We start from the raw sequence: 22,243 nt of genomic DNA, 5'->3' as shown, positions 1-22,243 counted from the left end.
CTATCAGTATAAACATGGAAATATCTACACCGATATCTGTATAAACATGGAAATATCTACACCGCTATCTGTATAAACATGGAAATATCTACAACGCTATCTGTGTAAACATGGAAGTATCTACACAGATATCTGTGTAAACTTGCAAATATCTACACAGCTATCTGTGTAAAGATCGAAATGTCTACAGCGCAATCTGTGCAAAGATGGAAATATCTACACCGCTATCTCTGTAAACATGGAAATATCTACACCGCTATCTGTATCAACATGGAAATATCTACTTCGCTATCTTTATAAACATGGAAATATCTACACTGTTATCTCTATAAACATGGAAATATCTACACCACCATCTGTATAAACATGCAAATATCTACAGAGTCATCTGTATAAACATGGAAATATCTACACCACCATATCTATAAACATGGAAATATCTACAGCGCCATCTGTATACCCGTGGAAATACCTACCCAGCCATCTGTGTAACCACGGAAATATCTACTCCGCTATCTCTATAAACATGGAAATACGTACAACGCTATCTCTATAAATATGGAAATATCTACACTGCAATTTCTATAAACATGGAAATATCTACACCACCATCACTATAAACATGGAAATATCTACATCACTATCTGTATTAACATGGAAATAGCTCCACCGCTATCAGTATAAACACTGAAATATCTACATCGCTATCTGTATAAACATGGAAATATGTACAACGCTATCTGTATAAACATGGAAATATCTACACCGCTATCTGTATAAACATGGAAATATCTACACAGCTATCTCTATAAACATGGAAATAGCTACCCTGCTATCTGTATAAACATAGAAATAGCGACACCGTTATCTGTATAAACATGGAAATATCTACACCGCCCTCTGTAAAAACATGAAGATATCTACACAGTCATCTGTATAAACTTGGAAATATCTACACCTCCATCTGTATAAACATGGAAATATCTACACTGCCATCTGTATACACATGGAAATATCTACACAGCCATCTGAAGAAACATGGAAATATGTACACCGCTATCTGTATAAACATGGAAATAACTACACCGCTATCTTTATAAACTTGGAAATATCTACACCGCCTTCTGTATAAACATGGAAATATCTACACCGCTATCTGTATAAACATGGAAATACCAACACCGTTATCTGTATAAACATTGAAATATCTACACCGCTATCTGTATAAAGATGGAAATATCTACAACGCTATCTGTGTAAACATGGAAATATCTACACACCTATCTGTGTAAACATGGAAATATCTACACCGCTATCTGTATAAACATGGAAATATCTACACCGCTATCTGTATAAACATGGAAATACCAAAACGGCTATCTGTATAAACATGGAAATATCTACAACGCTATCTGTATAAATACGGAAATATCCTCACCACTATCACTATAAACCTGGAAATACCTACAACGCTGTCTGTATAAATACGGAAATATCCTCACCACTATCTCTATAAACATGGAAATACCTACACCGCCATATCTATACACATGGAAATAACTACACCGCCATCTCTATACACATGGAAATATCTACACAGCTATCTCTATAAACATAGAAATATCTACATTGCAATCTCTATAAACATGGAAATATCTACACCGCCATCTCTATAAACATGGAAATATCTACATCGCTATCTGTATAAATATGGAAATATCTCCACCGCTATCAGTATAAACATGGAAATATCTACACCGATATCTGTATAAACATGGAAATATCTAAACCGCTATCTGTATAAACATGGAGATATCTACAACGCTATCTGTGTAAACATGGAAGTATCTACACAGATATCTGTGTAAACTTGCAAATATCTACACAGCTATCTGTGTAAAGATCGAAATGCCTACAGCGCAATCTGTGCAAAGATGGAAATATCTACACCGCTATCTCTGTAAACATGGAAATATCTACACCGCTATCTGTATCAACATGGAAATATCTACTTCGCTATCTTTATAAACATGGAAATATCTACACTGTTATCTCTATAAACATGGAAATATCTACACCACCATCTGTATAAACACGCAAATATCTACAGAGTCATCTGTATAAACATGGAAACATCTCCACCACCATATCTATAAACATGGAAATATCTACAGTGCCATCTGTATACCCGTGGAAATACCTACCCAGCCATCTGTGTAACCACGGAAATATCTACTCCGCTATCTCTATAAACATGGAAATACATACAACGCTATCTCTATAAATATGGAAATACCTACGCTGCAATCTCTATAAACATGGAAATATCTACACCGCCATCACTATAAACATGGAAATATCTACATCGCTATCTGTATTAACATGGAAATAGCTCCACCGCTATCAGTAAAAACACTGAAATATCTACACCGCTATCTGTATAAACATGGAAATATGTACAACGCTATCTGTATAAACATGGAAATATCTACACCGCTGTCTGTATAAACATGGAAATATCTACACAGCTATCTCTATAAACATGGAAATAGCTACACTGCTATCTGTATAAACATAGAAATAGCGACACCGGTATCTGTATAAACATGGAAATATCTACACCGCCCTCTGTAAAAACATGAAGATATCTACACAGTCATCTGTATAAACTTGGAAATATCTACACCTCCATCTGTATAAACATGGAAATATCTACACTGCCATATGTATACACATGGAAATATCTACACAGCCATCTGAAGAAACATGGAAATATGTACACCGCTATCTGTATAAATATGGAAATAACTACACCGCTATCTTTATAAACTTGGAAATATCTACACCGCCTTCTGTATAAACATGGAAATATCTACACCGCTATCTGTATAAACACGGAAATACCAACACCGTTATCTGTATAAACATTGAAATATCTACACCGCTATCTGTATAAAGATGGAAATATCTACAACGCTATCTGTGTAAACATGGAAATATCTACACACCTATCTGTGTAAACATGGATATATCTACACCGCTATCTGTATAAACATGGAAACATCTACACCGCTATCTGTATAAACATGGAAATACCAAAACGGCTATCTGTATAAACATGGAAATATCTACAACGCTATCTGTATAAATACGGAAATATCCTCACCACTATCAGTATAAACCTGGAAATGCCTACAACGCTATCTGTATAAATACGGAAATATCCTCACCACTATCGCTATAAACATGGAAATACCTACACCGCCATAAGTATACACATGGAAATACCTACACCGCCATCTCTATACACATGGAAATATCTACACCACTATCTCTATAAACATAGACATATCTACATTGCAATCTCTATAAACATGGAAATATCTACACCGCCATCTCTATAAACATGGAAATATCTACATCGCTATCTGTATAAATATGGAAATATCTCCACCGCTATCAGTATAAACATGGAAATATCTACACCGATATCTGTATAAACATGGAAATATCTACACCGCTATCTGTATAAACATGGAAATATCTACAACGCTATCTGTGTAAACATGGAAGTATCTACACAGATATCTGGGTAAACTTGCAAATATCTACACAGCTATCTGTGTAAAGATCGAAATGTCTACAGCGCAATCTGTGCAAAGATGGAAATATCTACACCGCTATCTCTGTAAACATGGAAATATCTACACCGCTATCTGTATCAACATGGAAATATCTACTTCGCTATCTTTATAAACATTTAAATATCTACACTGTTATCTCTATAAACATGGAAATATCTACACCACCATATGTATAAACATGCAAATATCTACAGAGTCATCTGTATAAACATGGAAATATCTACACCACCATATCTATAAACATGGAAATATCTACAGTGCCATCTGTATACCCGTGGAAATATCTACCCAGCCATCTGTGTAACCACGGAAATATCTACTCCGCTATCTCTATAAACATGGAAATACGTACAACGCTATCTCTATAAATATGGAAATATCTACACTGCAATCTCTATAAACATGGAAATATCTACACCGCCATCACTATAAACATGGAAATATCTACATCGCTATCTGTATTAACATGGAAATAGCTCCACCGCTATCAGTATAAACACTGAAATATCTACACCGCTATCTGTATAAACATGGAAATATGTACAACGCTATCTGTATAAACCTGGAAATATCTACACCGCTATCTGTATAAACATGGAAATATCTACACAGCTATCTATATAAACATGGAAATAGCTACACTGCTATCTGTATAAACATAGAAATAGCGACACCGTTATCTGTATAAACATGGAAATATCTACACCGCCCTCTGTAAAAACATCAAGATACCTACACAGTCATCTGTATAAACTTGGAAATATCTACACCTCCATCTGTATAAACATGGAAATATCTACACTGCCATCTGTATACACATGGAAATATCTACACAGCCATCTGAAGAAACATGGAAATATGTACACCGCTATCTGTATAAACATGGAAATAACTACACCGCTATCTTTATAAACTTGGAAATATCTACACCGCCTTCTGTATAAACATGGAAATATCTACACCGCTATCTGTATAAACATGGAAATACCAACACCGTTATCTGTATAAACATTGAAATATCTACACCGCTATCTGTATAAAGATGGAAATATCTACAACGCTATCTGTGTAAACATGGAAATATCTACACACCTATCTGTGTAAACATGGAAATATCTACACCGCTATCTGTATAAACATGGAAATACCAAAACGGCTATCTGTATAAACATGGAAATATCTACAACGCTATCTGTATAAATACGGAAATATCCTCACCACTATCACTATAAACCTGGAAATACCTACAACGCTATCTGTATAACTACGGAAATATCCTCACCACTATCTCTATAAACATGGAAATACCTACACCGCCATATCTATACACATGGAAATACCTACACCGCCATCTCTATACACATGGAAATATCTACACCACTATCTCTATAAACATAGAAATATCTACATTGCAATCTCTATAAACATGGAAATATCTACACCGCCATCTCTATAAACATGGAAATATCTACATCGCTATCTGTAAAAATATGTAAATATCTCCACCGCTATCAGTATAAACATGGAAATATCTACACCGATATCTGTATAAACATGGAAATATCTACACCGCTATCTGTATAAACATGGAAATATCTACAACGCTATCTGTGTAAACATGGAAGTATCTACACAGATATCTGTGTAAACTTGCAAATATCTACACAGCTATCTGTGTAAAGATCGAAATGTCTACAGCGCAATCTGTGCAAAGATGGAAATATCTACACCGCTATCTCTGTAAACATGGAAATAACTACACCGCTATCCATATCAACATGGAAATATCTACTTCGCTATCTTTATAAACATGGAAATATCTACACAGTTATCTCTATAAACATGGAAATATCTACACCACCATCTGTATAAACATGCAAATATCTACAGAGTCATCTGTATAAACATGGAAATATCTACACCACCATATCTATAAACATGGAAATATCTACAGTGCCATCTGTATACCTGTGGAAATACCTACCCAGCCATCTGTGTAACCACGGAAATATCTACTCCGCTATCTCTATAAACATGGAAATACGTACAACGCTATCTCTATAAATATGGAAATATCTACGCTGCAATCTCTATAAACATGGAAATATCTACACCGCCATCACTATAAACATGGAAATATCTACATCGCTATCTGTATTAACATGGAAATAGCTCCACCGCTATCAGTATAAACATTGAAATATCTACACCGCTATCTGTATAAACATGGAAATATGTACAACGCTATCTGTATAAACATGGAAATATCTACAACGCAATCTGTATAAACATGGAAATATCTACACAGCTATCTCTATAAACATGGAAATAGCTACCCTGCTATCTGTATAAACATAGAAATAGCGACACCGTTTTCTGTATAAACATGGAAATATCTACACCGCCCTCTGTAAAAACATGAAGTTATCTACACAGTCATCTGTATAAACTTGGAAATATCTACGCCTCCATCTGTATAAACATGGAAATATCTACACTGCCTTCTGTATACACATGGAAATATCTACACAGCCATCTGAAGAAACATGGAAATATGTACACCGCTATCTGTATAAACATGGAAATAACTACACCGCTATCTTTATAAACTTGGAAATATCTACACCGCCTTCTGTATAAACATGGAAATATCTACACCGCTATCTGTATAAACATGGAAATACCAACACCGTTATCTGTATAAACATTGAAATATCTACACCGCTATCTGTATAAAGATGGAAATATCTACAAAGCTATCTGTGTAAACATGGAAATATCTACACACCTATCTGTGTAAACATGGAAATATCTACACCGCTATCTGTATAAACATGGAAATATCTACACCGCTATCTTTATAAACATGGAAATACCAAAACGGCTATCTGTATAAACATGGAAATATCTAGAACGCTATCTGTATAAATACGGAAATATCCTCACCACTGTCACTATAAAGCTGGAAATACCTACAACGCTATCTGTATAACTACGGAAATATCCTCACCACTATCTCTATAGACATGGAAATACCTACACCGCCATATCTATACACATGGAAATACCTACACCGCCATCTCTATACACATGGAAATATCTACACCACTATCTCTATAAACATAGAAATATCTACATTGCAATCTCTATAAACATGGAAATATCTACACCGCCATCTCTATAAACTTGGAAATGTCTACATCGCTATCTGTATAAATATGGAAATATCTCCACCGCTATCAGTATAAACATGGAAATATCTACACCGATATCTGTATAAACATGGAAATATCTACACCGCTATCTGTATAAACATGGAAATATCTACAACGCTATCTGTGTAAACATGGAAGTATCTACACAGATATCTGTGTAAACTTGCAAATATCTACACAGCTATCTGTGTAAAGATCGAAATGTCTACAGCGCAATCTGTGCAAAGATGGAAATATCTACACCGCTATCTCTGTAAACATGGAAATAACTACACCGCTATCCATATCAACATGGAAATATCTACTTCGCTATCTTTATAAACATGGAAATATCTACACAGTTATCTCTATAAACATGGAAATATCTACACCACCATCTGTATAAACATGCAAATATCTACAGAGTCATCTGTATAAACATGGAAATATCTACACCACCATATCTATAAACATGGAAATATCTACAGTGCCATCTGTATACCTGTGGAAATACCTACCCAGCCATCTGTGTAACCACGGAAATATCTACTCCGCTATCTCTATAAACATGGAAATACGTACAACGCTATCTCTATAAATATGGAAATATCTACGCTGCAATCTCTATAAACATGGAAATATCTACACCGCCATCACTATAAACATGGAAATATCTACATCGCTATCTGTATTAACATGGAAATAGCTCCACCGCTATCAGTATAAACATTGAAATATCTACACCGCTATCTGTATAAACATGGAAATATGTACAACGCTATCTGTATAAACATGGAAATATCTACAACGCAATCTGTATAAACATGGAAATATCTACACAGCTATCTCTATAAACATGGAAATAGCTACCCTGCTATCTGTATAAACATAGAAATAGCGACACCGTTTTCTGTATAAACATGGAAATATCTACACCGCCCTCTGTAAAAACATGAAGTTATCTACACAGTCATCTGTATAAACTTGGAAATATCTACGCCTCCATCTGTATAAACATGGAAATATCTACACTGCCTTCTGTATACACATGGAAATATCTACACAGCCATCTGAAGAAACATGGAAATATGTACACCGCTATCTGTATAAACATGGAAATAACTACACCGCTATCTTTATAAACTTGGAAATATCTACACCGCCTTCTGTATAAACATGGAAATATCTACACCGCTATCTGTATAAACATGGAAATACCAACACCGTTATCTGTATAAACATTGAAATATCTACACCGCTATCTGTATAAAGATGGAAATATCTACAAAGCTATCTGTGTAAACATGGAAATATCTACACACCTATCTGTGTAAACATGGAAATATCTACACCGCTATCTGTATAAACATGGAAATATCTACACCGCTATCTTTATAAACATGGAAATACCAAAACGGCTATCTGTATAAACATGGAAATATCTAGAACGCTATCTGTATAAATACGGAAATATCCTCACCACTGTCACTATAAAGCTGGAAATACCTACAACGCTATCTGTATAACTACGGAAATATCCTCACCACTATCTCTATAGACATGGAAATACCTACACCGCCATATCTATACACATGGAAATACCTACACCGCCATCTCTATACACATGGAAATATCTACACCACTATCTCTATAAACATAGAAATATCTACATTGCAATCTCTATAAACATGGAAATATCTACACCGCCATCTCTATAAACTTGGAAATGTCTACATCGCTATCTGTATAAATATGGAAATATCTCCACCGCTATCAGTATAAACATGGAAATATCTACACCGATATCTGTATAAACATGGAAATATCTACACCGCTATCTGTATAAACATGGAAATATCTACAACGCTATCTGTGTAAACATGGAAGTATCTACACAGATATCTGTGTAAACTTGCAAATATCTACACAGCTATCTGTGTAAAGATCGAAATGTCTACAGCGCAATCTGTGCAAAGATGGAAATATCTACACCGCTATCTCTGTAAACATGGAAATATCTACACCGCTATCTGTATCAACATGGAAATATCTACTTCGCTATCTTTATAAACATGGAAATATCTACACTGTTATCTCTATAAACATGGAAATATCTACACCACCATCTGTATAAACATGCAAATATCTACAGAGTCATCTGTATAAACATGGAAATATCTACACCACCATATCTATAAACATGGAAATATCTACAGCGCCATCTGTATACCCGTGGAAATACCTACCCAGCCATCTGTGTAACCACGGAAATATCTACTCCGCTATCTCTATAAACATGGAAATACGTACAACGCTATCTCTATAAATATGGAAATATCTACACTGCAATCTCTATAAACATGGAAATATCTACACCGCCATCACTATAAACATGGAAATATCTACATCACTATCTGTATTAACATGGAAATAGCTCCACCGCTATCAGTATAAACACTGAAATATCTACATCGCTATCTGTATAAACATGGAAATATGTACAACGCTATCTGTATAAACATGGAAATATCTACACCGCTATCTGTATAAACATGGAAATATCTACACAGCTATCTCTATAAACATGGAAATAGCTACCCTGCTATCTGTATAAACATAGAAATAGCGACACCGTTATCTGTATAAACATGGAAATATCTACACCGCCCTCTGTAAAAACATGAAGATATCTACACAGTCATCTGTATAAACTTGGAAATATCTACACCTCCATCTGTATAAACATGGAAATATCTACACTGCCATCTGTATACACATGGAAATATCTACACAGCCATCTGAAGAAACATGGAAATATGTACACCGCTATCTGTATAAACATGGAAATAACTACACCGCTATCTTTATAAACTTGGAAATATCTACACCGCCTTCTGTATAAACATGGAAATATCTACACCGCTATCTGTATAAACATGGAAATACCAACACCGTTATCTGTATAAACATTGAAATATCTACACCGCTATCTGTATAAAGATGGAAATATCTACAACGCTATCTGTGTAAACATGGAAATATCTACACACCTATCTGTGTAAACATGGAAATATCTACACCGCTATCTGTATAAACATGGAAATATCTACACCGCTATCTGTATAAACATGGAAATACCAAAACGGCTATCTGTATAAACATGGAAATATCTACAACGCTATCTGTATAAATACGGAAATATCCTCACCACTATCACTATAAACCTGGAAATACCTACAACGCTGTCTGTATAAATACGGAAATATCCTCACCACTATCTCTATAAACATGGAAATACCTACACCGCCATATCTATACACATGGAAATAACTACACCGCCATCTCTATACACATGGAAATATCTACACAGCTATCTCTATAAACATAGAAATATCTACATTGCAATCTCTATAAACATGGAAATATCTACACCGCCATCTCTATAAACATGGAAATATCTACATCGCTATCTGTATAAATATGGAAATATCTCCACCGCTATCAGTATAAACATGGAAATATCTACACCGATATCTGTATAAACATGGAAATATCTAAACCGCTATCTGTATAAACATGGAGATATCTACAACGCTATCTGTGTAAACATGGAAGTATCTACACAGATATCTGTGTAAACTTGCAAATATCTACACAGCTATCTGTGTAAAGATCGAAATGCCTACAGCGCAATCTGTGCAAAGATGGAAATATCTACACCGCTATCTCTGTAAACATGGAAATATCTACACCGCTATCTGTATCAACATGGAAATATCTACTTCGCTATCTTTATAAACATGGAAATATCTACACTGTTATCTCTATAAACATGGAAATATCTACACCACCATCTGTATAAACACGCAAATATCTACAGAGTCATCTGTATAAACATGGAAACATCTCCACCACCATATCTATAAACATGGAAATATCTACAGTGCCATCTGTATACCCGTGGAAATACCTACCCAGCCATCTGTGTAACCACGGAAATATCTACTCCGCTATCTCTATAAACATGGAAATACATACAACGCTATCTCTATAAATATGGAAATACCTACGCTGCAATCTCTATAAACATGGAAATATCTACACCGCCATCACTATAAACATGGAAATATCTACATCGCTATCTGTATTAACATGGAAATAGCTCCACCGCTATCAGTAAAAACACTGAAATATCTACACCGCTATCTGTATAAACATGGAAATATGTACAACGCTATCTGTATAAACATGGAAATATCTACACCGCTGTCTGTATAAACATGGAAATATCTACACAGCTATCTCTATAAACATGGAAATAGCTACACTGCTATCTGTATAAACATAGAAATAGCGACACCGGTATCTGTATAAACATGGAAATATCTACACCGCCCTCTGTAAAAACATGAAGATATCTACACAGTCATCTGTATAAACTTGGAAATATCTACACCTCCATCTGTATAAACATGGAAATATCTACACTGCCATATGTATACACATGGAAATATCTACACAGCCATCTGAAGAAACATGGAAATATGTACACCGCTATCTGTATAAATATGGAAATAACTACACCGCTATCTTTATAAACTTGGAAATATCTACACCGCCTTCTGTATAAACATGGAAATATCTACACCGCTATCTGTATAAACACGGAAATACCAACACCGTTATCTGTATAAACATTGAAATATCTACACCGCTATCTGTATAAAGATGGAAATATCTACAACGCTATCTGTGTAAACATGGAAATATCTACACACCTATCTGTGTAAACATGGATATATCTACACCGCTATCTGTATAAACATGGAAACATCTACACCGCTATCTGTATAAACATGGAAATACCAAAACGGCTATCTGTATAAACATGGAAATATCTACAACGCTATCTGTATAAATACGGAAATATCCTCACCACTATCAGTATAAACCTGGAAATGCCTACAACGCTATCTGTATAAATACGGAAATATCCTCACCACTATCGCTATAAACATGGAAATACCTACACCGCCATAAGTATACACATGGAAATACCTACACCGCCATCTCTATACACATGGAAATATCTACACCACTATCTCTATAAACATAGACATATCTACATTGCAATCTCTATAAACATGGAAATATCTACACCGCCATCTCTATAAACATGGAAATATCTACATCGCTATCTGTATAAATATGGAAATATCTCCACCGCTATCAGTATAAACATGGAAATATCTACACCGATATCTGTATAAACATGGAAATATCTACACCGCTATCTGTATAAACATGGAAATATCTACAACGCTATCTGTGTAAACATGGAAGTATCTACACAGATATCTGGGTAAACTTGCAAATATCTACACAGCTATCTGTGTAAAGATCGAAATGTCTACAGCGCAATCTGTGCAAAGATGGAAATATCTACACCGCTATCTCTGTAAACATGGAAATATCTACACCGCTATCTGTATCAACATGGAAATATCTACTTCGCTATCTTTATAAACATTTAAATATCTACACTGTTATCTCTATAAACATGGAAATATCTACACCACCATATGTATAAACATGCAAATATCTACAGAGTCATCTGTATAAACATGGAAATATCTACACCACCATATCTATAAACATGGAAATATCTACAGTGCCATCTGTATACCCGTGGAAATATCTACCCAGCCATCTGTGTAACCACGGAAATATCTACTCCGCTATCTCTATAAACATGGAAATACGTACAACGCTATCTCTATAAATATGGAAATATCTACACTGCAATCTCTATAAACATGGAAATATCTACACCGCCATCACTATAAACATGGAAATATCTACATCGCTATCTGTATTAACATGGAAATAGCTCCACCGCTATCAGTATAAACACTGAAATATCTACACCGCTATCTGTATAAACATGGAAATATGTACAACGCTATCTGTATAAACCTGGAAATATCTACACCGCTATCTGTATAAACATGGAAATATCTACACAGCTATCTATATAAACATGGAAATAGCTACACTGCTATCTGTATAAACATAGAAATAGCGACACCGTTATCTGTATAAACATGGAAATATCTACACCGCCCTCTGTAAAAACATCAAGATACCTACACAGTCATCTGTATAAACTTGGAAATATCTACACCTCCATCTGTATAAACATGGAAATATCTACACTGCCATCTGTATACACATGGAAATATCTACACAGCCATCTGAAGAAACATGGAAATATGTACACCGCTATCTGTATAAACATGGAAATAACTACACCGCTATCTTTATAAACTTGGAAATATCTACACCGCCTTCTGTATAAACATGGAAATATCTACACCGCTATCTGTATAAACATGGAAATACCAACACCGTTATCTGTATAAACATTGAAATATCTACACCGCTATCTGTATAAAGATGGAAATATCTACAACGCTATCTGTGTAAACATGGAAATATCTACACACCTATCTGTGTAAACATGGAAATATCTACACCGCTATCTGTATAAACATGGAAATACCAAAACGGCTATCTGTATAAACATGGAAATATCTACAACGCTATCTGTATAAATACGGAAATATCCTCACCACTATCACTATAAACCTGGAAATACCTACAACGCTATCTGTATAACTACGGAAATATCCTCACCACTATCTCTATAAACATGGAAATACCTACACCGCCATATCTATACACATGGAAATACCTACACCGCCATCTCTATACACATGGAAATATCTACACCACTATCTCTATAAACATAGAAATATCTACATTGCAATCTCTATAAACATGGAAATATCTACACCGCCATCTCTATAAACATGGAAATATCTACATCGCTATCTGTAAAAATATGTAAATATCTCCACCGCTATCAGTATAAACATGGAAATATCTACACCGATATCTGTATAAACATGGAAATATCTACACCGCTATCTGTATAAACATGGAAATATCTACAACGCTATCTGTGTAAACATGGAAGTATCTACACAGATATCTGTGTAAACTTGCAAATATCTACACAGCTATCTGTGTAAAGATCAAAATGTCTACAGCGCAATCTGTGCAAAGATGGAAATATCTACACCGCTATCTCTGTAAACATGGAAATAACTACACCGCTATCCATATCAACATGGAAATATCTACTTCGCTATCTTTATAAACATGGAAATATCTACACAGTTATCTCTATAAACATGGAAATATCTACACCACCATCTGTATAAACATGCAAATATCTACAGAGTCATCTGTATAAACATGGAAATATCTACACCACCATATCTATAAACATGGAAATATCTACAGTGCCATCTGTATACCTGTGGAAATACCTACCCAGCCATCTGTGTAACCACGGAAATATCTACTCCGCTATCTCTATAAACATGGAAATACGTACAACGCTATCTCTATAAATATGGAAATATCTACGCTGCAATCTCTATAAACATGGAAATATCTACACCGCCATCACTATAAACATGGAAATATCTACATCGCTATCTGTATTAACATGGAAATAGCTCCACCGCTATCAGTATAAACATTGAAATATCTACACCGCTATCTGTATAAACATGGAAATATGTACAACGCTATCTGTATAAACATGGAAATATCTACAACGCAATCTGTATAAACATGGAAATATCTACACAGCTATCTCTATAAACATGGAAATAGCTACCCTGCTATCTGTATAAACATAGAAATAGCGACACCGTTTTCTGTATAAACATGGAAATATCTACACCGCCCTCTGTAAAAACATGAAGTTATCTACACAGTCATCTGTATAAACTTGGAAATATCTACGCCTCCATCTGTATAAACATGGAAATATCTACACTGCCTTCTGTATACACATGGAAATATCTACACAGCCATCTGAAGAAACATGGAAATATGTACACCGCTATCTGTATAAACATGGAAATAACTACACCGCTATCTTTATAAACTTGGAAATATCTACACCGCCTTCTGTATAAACATGGAAATATCTACACCGCTATCTGTATAAACATGGAAATACCAACACCGTTATCTGTATAAACATTGAAATATCTACACCGCTATCTGTATAAAGATGGAAATATCTACAAAGCTATCTGTGTAAACATGGAAATATCTACACACCTATCTGTGTAAACATGGAAATATCTACACCGCTATCTGTATAAACATGGAAATATCTACACCGCTATCTTTATAAACATGGAAATACCAAAACGGCTATCTGTATAAACATGGAAATATCTAGAACGCTATCTGTATAAATACGGAAATATCCTCACCACTGTCACTATAAAGCTGGAAATACCTACAACGCTATCTGTATAACTACGGAAATATCCTCACCACTATCTCTATAGACATGGAAATACCTACACCGCCATATCTATACACATGGAAATACCTACACCGCCATCTCTATACACATGGAAATATCTACACCACTATCTCTATAAACATAGAAATATCTACATTGCAATCTCTATAAACATGGAAATATCTACACCGCCATCTCTATAAACTTGGAAATGTCTACATCGCTATCTGTATAAATATGGAAATATCTCCACCGCTATCAGTATAAACATGGAAATATCTACACCGATATCTGTATAAACATGGAAATATCTACACCGCTATCTGTATAAACATGGAAATATCTACAACGCTATCTGTGTAAACATGGAAGTATCTACACAGATATCTGTGTAAACTTGCAAATATCTACACAGCTATCTGTGTAAAGATCGAAATGTCTACAGCGCAATCTGTGCAAAGATGGAAATATCTACACCGCTATCTCTGTAAACATGGAAATATCTACACCGCTATCTGTATCAACATGGAAATATCTACTTCGCTATCTTTATAAACATGGAAATATCTACACTGTTATCTCTATAAACATGGAAATATCTACACCACCATCTGTATAAACATGCAAATATCTACAGAGTCATCTGTATAAACATGGAAATATCTACACCACCATATCTATAAACATGGAAATATCTACAGCGCCATCTGTATACCCGTGGAAATACCTACCCAGCCATCTGTGTAACCACGGAAATATCTACTCCGCTATCTCTATAAACATGGAAATACGTACAACGCTATCTCTATAAATATGGAAATATCTACACTGCAATCTCTATAAACATGGAAATATCTACACCGCCATCACTATAAACATGGAAATATCTACATCACTATCTGTATTAACATGGAAATAGCTCCACCGCTATCAGTATAAACACTGAAATATCTACATCGCTATCTGTATAAACATGGAAATATGTACAACGCTATCTGTATAAACATGGAAATATCTACACCGCTATCTGTATAAACATGGAAATATCTACACAGCTATCTCTATAAACATGGAAATAGCTACCCTGCTATCTGTATAAACATAGAAATAGCGACACCGTTATCTGTATAAACATGGAAATATCTACACCGCCCTCTGTAAAAACATGAAGATATCTACACAGTCATCTGTATAAACTTGGAAATATCTACACCTCCATCTGTATAAACATGGAAATATCTACACTGCCATCTGTATACACATGGAAATATCTACACAGCCATCTGAAGAAACATGGAAATATGTACACCGCTATCTGTATAAACATGGAAATAACTACACCGCTATCTTTATAAACTTGGAAATATCTACACCGCCTTCTGTATAAACATGGAAATATCTACACCGCTATCTGTATAAACATGGAAATACCAACACCGTTATCTGTATAAACATTGAAATATCTACACCGCTATCTGTATAAAGATGGAAATATCTACAACGCTATCTGTGTAAACATGGAAATATCTACACACCTATCTGTGTAAACATGGAAATATCTACACCGCTATCTGTATAAACATGGAAATATCTACACCGCTATCTGTATAAACATGGAAATACCAAAACGGCTATCTGTATAAACATGGAAATATCTACAACGCTATCTGTATAAATACGGAAATATCCTCACCACTATCACTATAAACCTGGAAATACCTACAACGCTGTCTGTATAAATACGGAAATATCCTCACCACTATCTCTATAAACATGGAAATACCTACACCGCCATATCTATACACATGGAAATAACTACACCGCCATCTCTATACACATGGAAATATCTACACAGCTATCTCTATAAACATAGAAATATCTACATTGCAATCTCTATAAACATGGAAATATCTACACCGCCATCTCTATAAACATGGAAATATCTACATCGCTATCTGTATAAATATGGAAATATCTCCACCGCTATCAGTATAAACATGGAAATATCTACACCGATATCTGTATAAACATGGAAATATCTAAACCGCTATCTGTATAAACATGGAGATATCTACAACGCTATCTGTGTAAACATGGAAGTATCTACACAGATATCTGTGTAAACTTGCAAATATCTACACAGCTATCTGTGTAAAGATCGAAATGCCTACAGCGCAATCTGTGCAAAGATGGAAATATCTACACCGCTATCTCTGTAAACATGGAAATATCTACACCGCTATCTGTATCAACATGGAAATATCTACTTCGCTATCTTTATAAACATGGAAATATCTACACTGTTATCTCTATAAACATGGAAATATCTACACCACCATCTGTATAAACACGCAAATATCTACAGAGTCATCTGTATAAACATGGAAACATCTCCACCACCATATCTATAAACATGGAAATATCTACAGTGCCATCTGTATACCCGTGGAAATACCTACCCAGCCATCTGTGTAACCACGGAAATATCTACTCCGCTATCTCTATAAACATGGAAATACATACAACGCTATCTCTATAAATATGGAAATACCTACGCTGCAATCTCTATAAACATGGAAATATCTACACCGCCATCACTATAAACATGGAAATATCTACATCGCTATCTGTATTAACATGGAAATAGCTCCACCGCTATCAGTAAAAACACTGAAATATCTACACCGCTATCTGTATAAACATGGAAATATGTACAACGCTATCTGTATAAACATGGAAATATCTACACCGCTGTCTGTATAAACATGGAAATATCTACACAGCTATCTCTATAAACATGGAAATAGCTACACTGCTATCTGTATAAACATAGAAATAGCGACACCGGTATCTGTATAAACATGGAAATATCTACACCGCCCTCTGTAAAAACATGAAGATATCTACACAGTCATCTGTATAAACTTGGAAATATCTACACCTCCATCTGTATAAACATGGAAATATCTACACTGCCATATGTATACACATGGAAATATCTACACAGCCATCTGAAGAAACATGGAAATATGTACACCGCTATATGTATAAATATGGAAATAACTACACCGCTATCTTTATAAACTTGGAAATATCTACACCGCCTTCTGTATAAACATGGAAATATCTACACCGCTATCTGTATAAACACGGAAATACCAACACCGTTATCTGTATAAACATTGAAATATCTACACCGCTATCTGTATAAAGATGGAAATATCTACAACGCTATCTGTGTAAACATGGAAATATCTACACACCTATCTGTGTAAACATGGATATATCTACACCGCTATCTGTATAAACATGGAAACATCTACACCGCTATCTGTATAAACATGGAAATACCAAAACGGCTATCTGTATAAACATGGAAATATCTACAACGCTATCTGTATAAATACGGAAATATCCTCACCACTATCAGTATAAACCTGGAAATGCCTACAACGCTATCTGTATAAATACGGAAATATCCTCACCACTATCGCTATAAACATGGAAATACCTACACCGCCATAAGTATACACATGGAAATACCTACACCGCCATCTCTATACACATGGAAATATCTACACCACTATCTCTATAAACATAGACATATCTACATTGCAATCTCTATAAACATGGAAATATCTACACCGCCATCTCTATAAACATGGAAATATCTACATCGCTATCTGTATAAATATGGAAATATCTCCACCGCTATCAGTATAAACATGGAAATATCTACACCGATATCTGTATAAACATGGAAATATCTACACCGCTATCTGTATAAACATGGAAATATCTACAACGCTATCTGTGTAAACATGGAAGTATCTACACAGATATCTGGGTAAACTTGCAAATATCTACACAGCTATCTGTGTAAAGATCGAAATGTCTACAGCGCAATCTGTGCAAAGATGGAAATATCTACACCGCTATCTCTGTAAACATGGAAATATCTACACCGCTATCTGTATCAACATGGAAATATCTACTTCGCTATCTTTATAAACATTTAAATATCTACACTGTTATCTCTATAAACATGGAAATATCTACACCACCATATGTATAAACATGCAAATATCTACAGAGTCATCTGTATAAACATGGAAATATCTACACCACCATATCTATAAACATGGAAATATCTACAGTGCCATCTGTATACCCGTGGAAATATCTACCCAGCCATCTGTGTAACCACGGAAATATCTACTCCGCTATCTCTATAAACATGGAAATACGTACAACGCTATCTCTATAAATATGGAAATATCTACACTGCAATCTCTATAAACATGGAAATATCTACACCGCCATCACTATAAACATGGAAATATCTACATCGCTATCTGTATTAACATGGAAATAGCTCCACCGCTATCAGTATAAACACTGAAATATCTACACCGCTATCTGTATAAACATGGAAATATGTACAACGCTATCTGTATAAACCTGGAAATATCTACACCGCTATCTGTATAAACATGGAAATATCTACACAGCTATCTATATAAACATGGAAATAGCTACACTGCTATCTGTATAAACATAGAAATAGCGACACCGTTATCTGTATAAACATGGAAATATCTACACCGCCCTCTGTAAAAACATCAAGATATCTACACAGTCATCTGTATAAACTTGGAAATATCTACACCTCCATCTGTATAAACATGGAAATATCTACACTGCCATCTGTATACACATGGAAATATCTACACAGCCATCTGAAGAAACATGGAAATATGTACACCGCTATCTGTATAAACATGGAAATAACTACACCGCTATCTTTATAAACTTGGAAATATCTACACCGCCTTCTGTATAAACATGGAAATATCTACACCGCTATCTGTATAAACATGGAAATACCAACACCGTTATCTGTATAAACATTGAAATATCTACACCGCTATCTGTATAAAGATGGAAATATCTACAACGCTATCTGTGTAAACATGGAAATATCTACACACCTATCTGTGTAAACATGGAAATATCTACACCGCTATCTGTATAAACATGGAAATACCAAAACGGCTATCTGTATAAACATGGAAATATCTACAACGCTATCTGTATAAATACGGAAATATCCTCACCACTATCACTATAAACCTGGAAATACCTACAACGCTATCTGTATAACTACGGAAATATCCTCACCACTATCTCTATAAACATGGAAATACCTACACCGCCATATCTATACACATGGAAATACCTACACCGCCATCTCTATACACATGGAAATATCTACACCACTATCTCTATAGACATAGAAATATCTACATTGCAATCTCTATAAACATGGAAATATCTACACCGCCATCTCTATAAACATGGAAATATCTACATCGCTATCTGTAAAAATATGTAAATATCTCCACCGCTATCAGTATAAACATGGAAATATCTACACCGATATCTGTATAAACATGGAAATATCTACACCGCTATCTGTATAAACATGGAAATATCTACAACGCTATCTGTGTAAACATGGAAGTATCTACACAGATATCTGTGTAAACTTGCAAATATCTACACAGCTATCTGTGTAAAGATCGAAATGTCTACAGCGCAATCTGTGCAAAGATGGAAATATCTACACCGCTATCTCTGTAAACATGGAAATAACTACACCGCTATCCATATCAACATGGAAATATCTACTTCGCTATCTTTATAAACATGGAAATATCTACACAGTTATCTCTATAAACATGGAAATATCTACACCACCATCTGTATAAACATGCAAATATCTACAGAGTCATCTGTATAAACATGGAAATATCTACACCACCATATCTATAAACATGGAAATATCTACAGTGCCATCTGTATACCTGTGGAAATACCTACCCAGCCATCTGTGTAACCACGGAAATATCTACTCCGCTATCTCTATAAACATGGAAATACGTACAACGCTATCTCTATAAATATGGAAATATCTACGCTGCAATCTCTATAAACATGGAAATATCTACACCGCCATCACTATAAACATGGAAATATCTACATCGCTATCTGTATTAACATGGAAATAGCTCCACCGCTATCAGTATAAACATTGAAATATCTACACCGCTATCTGTATAAACATGGAAATATGTACAACGCTATCTGTATAAACATGGAAATATCTACAACGCAATCTGTATAAACATGGAAATATCTACACAGCTATCTCTATAAACATGGAAATAGCTACCCTGCTATCTGTATAAACATAGAAATAGCGACACCGTTTTCTGTATAAACATGGAAATATCTACACCGCCCTCTGTAAAAACATGAAGTTATCTACACAGTCATCTGTATAAACTTGGAAATATCTACGCCTCCATCTGTATAAACATGGAAATATCTACACTGCCTTCTGTATACACATGGAAATATCTACACAGCCATCTGAAGAAACATGGAAATATGTACACCGCTATCTGTATAAACATGGAAATAACTACACCGCTATCTTTATAAACTTGGAAATATCTACACCGCCTTCTGTATAAACATGGAAATATCTACACCGCTATCTGTATAAACATGGAAATACCAACACCGTTATCTGTATAAACATTGAAATATCTACACCGCTATCTGTATAAAGATGGAAATATCTACAAAGCTATCTGTGTAAACATGGAAATATCTACACACCTATCTGTGTAAACATGGAAATATCTACACCGCTATCTGTATAAACATGGAAATATCTACACCGCTATCTTTATAAACATGGAAATACCAAAACGGCTATCTGTATAAACATGGAAATATCTAGAACGCTATCTGTATAAATACGGAAATATCCTCACCACTGTCACTATAAAGCTGGAAATACCTACAACGCTATCTGTATAACTACGGAAATATCCTCACCACTATCTCTATAGACATGGAAATACCTACACCGCCATATCTATACACATGGAAATACCTACACCGCCATCTCTATACACATGGAAATATCTACACCACTA

The sequence above is a fragment of the Pan troglodytes genome, chromosome 23 (genome assembly GCF_028858775.2).
Source record: "Pan troglodytes isolate AG18354 chromosome 23, NHGRI_mPanTro3-v2.0_pri, whole genome shotgun sequence".
Classification (NCBI taxonomy): Eukaryota; Metazoa; Chordata; class Mammalia; order Primates; family Hominidae; genus Pan; species Pan troglodytes.
This window is presented reverse-complemented; position numbering follows the sequence as displayed.